General features: G+C 38.3%; 1 long non-coding RNA gene across 1 annotated transcript; it reads right to left on the bottom strand.

The window, feature by feature from the left end:
* Positions 1-481: 481 nt before the first annotated feature.
* Positions 482-2,897, bottom strand: LOC135447444 (uncharacterized). The gene is made up of 3 exons (XR_010440131.1): positions 2,708-2,897; positions 2,196-2,390; positions 482-666 (listed from the first exon to the last, which is right to left on the bottom strand). It is a non-coding gene; the product is annotated as an uncharacterized LOC135447444 (long non-coding RNA).
* Positions 2,898-4,196: the final 1,299 nt, after the last annotated feature.

Genomic DNA, 4,196 nt, shown 5'->3' with positions numbered 1-4,196 from the left:
CAAGGTGCTGTGGTCCAGGGGCAGAGATTTCTCCAGGGGAGTGGGTTCTGTGTTGAGGATCAGTGTATGGGCTGGGGTCAGACTGATGGCTTGCAGAATTATTTGCAGAAAAGGTTTCTGAGTGCTATATTTACACTGGAAGAAATCACAAGAAACTCTGGTAATGCCAAATGGTTTCTGGAATGACAAAATTGGCATGAAATCTTCTGTAGTGGCAGAAAAAGTAAAATGTGTGTTCTGATAAACCTGAAGTGATGCTTAGGTTCAGTCCTCTTTTAATATTTTCTGGGTGGAAAACTTAGGAAGTGTTGAAGCCAAGGATGTTCCTGTTGCCAGTTACTTTGGCTGCCAACTGCAGTGCAGATTCTCTGAACAGACACAACAAATGGTACAGGATGTAAGTGATTTCCAACAGAGAGCAACTTACAGGGGTTCCTGCAGAATCAATTACCAAAATCCCCTACCAAATGTGGTAACAGCTGCAGGAGCTCTTCTAGGCTGGAAGCCATCCTCACCCGCTACCTCATGGCTTTGCTTTTCAGTGTTTTACACATTTTAGAGATGCTGTTAGCTGCAGCTGGGAATGCAGTGCTGAGGTTTTGATTGAGACACTGCTTAAGCAATGCTCTCTCCTGTTGCATTGATCACAGCACACTGGCAGGGGTTCTGTGGAGAGAAAAAGATGTGTGCATATCCATTACATGTACGTTATAGATATGAACATTAAATTTAGACTGATTGGGGACACAGTCTTGGAACACTTACACAAGCAGTGTTTAGCCATTCTAATCATCTTACCCAAGTGGCGGCACTCTTCCTCAGTGTTCTGAAATTATATTTCCTTCTTTTCAGAAAAACTTACTATAAATTATGTGTTTTTATACTTGCAGCCATTCCTTATTGCAAATCTTTGTTTAAGCAGTTAAAAGGGTCCTATTTTGAAAAAGGATTTTTTCTGTAATAATGATTTTCTTGCATGAAAACACTTCAAACATCTTATTAAAAAAGCATTACAGTTCAAGAGGGCTTTGACCCAATAAGCTATTTAATGATGGTAAAGGGCACAGCATCTTTGGTTTAGAAAGAAAAACAACAGTCTGATACATAGCCATAAAAAGACGTTCAATTCAAATTTACACCCATGCTGTTTAAAAGTTGAAAGTTTATATCATGGTATTGTGTTTTAACATTTTATTTCCTCACAGTATCTTAAATATTTTTCAGATTTTTGCTCATGTGAAAATTTTGTGGTTTTCTTTTTTTATTTTATCCTTAATAGTTTATCCCCAAACAGGTTTACTAAAACAGGGAAAAGACTTAAAAATTGTTTCACTGTTTTGTTTTCCTCTATTTATTTTGCCTTCTTGAGCTTGAAGAACTCCTTCCAAAATGGCAGCTAGTGTCCAACATAATATTTACTTAAATTACATCAAATCTAGAGATAAATACACTGATTAATTAACTCAACATGGTCAGTGTTTTAATAGAAAGTTAAAAGAATTTGTATCTTCAGAGGCTGCTGTTGTCTTTAACTTTTCTTGATGATTAGAATACCAAAGTCAATATTGCTCAATTAATTTTAGTAATAGGCTCAGTGGTCTGGAAGCAGTACCTTTCTGTTTATTTATTTGGGTCATGCTTCTATGTAGATACAATTCTTGAACCTACAGCAGCTCTTGGCAGTTTGGAAATTAGTGTTAATTAAGTTCTCTTCTTATATTCCTTCAAGCTAAAGTGCAGTTGATGAGTTATGGTGGAAATACAATAAATCCTGAAGCTATTTCATAAACATAGTAATTTAACCTGAATTAAATGCTTCATCAATGGAGACAAACGAATTCTTTAAAGCCACATTATTTGGTGTTTGGAAATACCTCAGAACCATTCTTCTATATGCATATGTAATTCTGGAAAGTAGAGAATCAGATCTTTATAACATAAAGATCTTTACAGAAATGGATGTGTCTCTAACCTAATGCTGCAATTGGAGAATCAGGGACTGATATAATGCCAGTATTCTAGGTATTTTAATATTTTTCTCCCTCTTTAAATCTGCATGTTCTTTATATTGAACATTTTGCTGGATCTGAGAAGAGAATTTCTCATTTTGATGTGATTTATTGGTGTTATTTGCACAGGACTGTAATAATACCATTGAATGAGTTTTCCCCAAAGCGTGTAAGAATGGTAGTTACCTGTTGTAGAGTTTAATTGAATGCTTAATTTATTCTTCAGAAAGCAGTTTGTTCTCTCCAGAGAACTAGTGGTTGAAGATTTAAAAGTAATGTTTTTTCCTCTGATCTTGGATAACAAAGGCACCGTGGCTGTTCAGATGGGAACAGCTGTTCCTGTCTTTTCAAAGTCTGAACTCTGCTCCTGTTTTTTTCTTCCTAGAAAGAAGAAGAAGAAGGAAGAAAGATGCTGATCACTTTAGGTATTGACCACTCAGGGTTCTTATTCCAAGGGGAGTATTTTTTGCATTTAGGAAATGAGTACTGAAAGATGTACTTAATAACTTTGATAACACAGTCTTTGTCCACAAAAATGCAACGGCAAGAATCTGAAATCTGGCCCTAGAGACCGTGATCTTGTGCAAACTGACACTGTTTTAGATGTTTCCAGACTGTCAGTATTCTCAAAGCAAGCCTGTTCAAACTCATTGAGCAGAATTTCAGCTGTTCTCAGAAATCTGTGTATCACTTTCTACCTCATCCTCTAACTTTGCAATAACTGAGGACTCCTGCTGCTCTGCGTACTTGCGGTTGGGAGAGGGCAAATTAAAATTTAGTTGGGTTTTTTCCTCTCAGAATTTTTGATGTGAGATAGGAAGGGTGTAGGCACACAGTTTGTGGTGATTGGGGTGGGGCTGTGGTCAAGCCTCATCCCTAATTATTTACAGCTGCGCAGAACAGGTGAATGCTATTGAAGGTAAGGAGAGCCCAGGGGCACTGCCCAACCACCAAAGGGAGCAGAGGGCACACAGGTGCAGGGCATCAGCAGGAGGGGATAAAAGGCTGGGCTGAGGGACAGGAAGGGCAGATTCTTGCAGCTTTCTGAAGTGGTGTGGTGTTTTTCTGTATGGGCAGATGCCTGAAGCCTTCTCATGAGGTAAAGTGTTACTGTGTATGGGTGAATGCTTAAAGCTTTCTGGAATTGTGTGGTGATATTCTGTGCATTGTGGCTATCTCAGCTGTGTAATATGCTGTGACAAAATGGTTCTTTTCCTTCGGCTGTTTTTCTTGAGCTACTAGAGACTGTGGAGCTCAAAATTCAAATAAGGCCCAGAATCAACAGTCCAGAATTTTACCTGGTATCACCTAAGGCAAATTATTCTGCTGGCATGGATAGACCTGATATTAATTTGATATAACTTGGAACATTTGACTTCCAGCTAAATGTACCCCTTTTTCTCTGTTATTGTTTCTTCTCTTTCTTAAAGTACAAAAAGATGACTTTAAGGTCGTTCTTTGGTATGAATTACAAATTTAAAAAAACTGTATCTCTGACAGAATAACAAATGATGACAAGAGTTATTTTTGGACTTTCCAGTAAAATATCAAACATGGAGTGCTGTCTTTTCACTTGAATGCATTGTGTGTTCTAGCACTTCGCTGAAATTGCTAATACTGACAATGTGGCTGCCACAACATCTCAATGTGAAATTGAAGTTTGAAGGGACTGATCAGGCTCTGTGATGCTGCTTGGGTGTTTTTGGTGAAGATTTGGTCTCTGCTCCCAGACTGTTCCAAGTGTAAATGAGTGAGGCAAGGTAGAGGGAAATAGAAGAGTAGAGATTGGTGTTCTAGATTGTGATGGCAAATATGTGATACCCATAAAATAAAGCCAAGGATTATCCCAGCTTTGGGAGTTTCATCAGCTGGGTAGCTACTTCTAGACAACTTACTGCTGGTGCCCCATGTTCATAGTGGGCTGTGCTGGCCCAGGTTTTTTGAAATTCATGTTTGAGTTGCCAACACATGTGGCTGGATTGCCTTGGGGGTTTGGGTGCAGTAGCAGGGTGGGTTTTTTACATTCTATTGCAGTGTAAGTGCTCAAGAGTCCACCCTTGTCTGATCTTTAGCTTAATAAGCCAAAGAACAGAGATCATTTTATCTCTAACAGAAATATGAATGGTACTTTTGTCATCAATAATGTTTGCTAATGTCTATTTAAGTGGCAAGTCCCATAAGTGTAAT

Source organism: Zonotrichia leucophrys, chromosome 4 (genome assembly GCF_028769735.1).
Source record: "Zonotrichia leucophrys gambelii isolate GWCS_2022_RI chromosome 4, RI_Zleu_2.0, whole genome shotgun sequence".
Taxonomy (NCBI): domain Eukaryota; kingdom Metazoa; phylum Chordata; class Aves; order Passeriformes; family Passerellidae; genus Zonotrichia; species Zonotrichia leucophrys.
The sequence above is the reverse complement of the archived record's forward strand: the minus strand, read 5'-3'. Positions and strand labels throughout refer to the sequence as shown.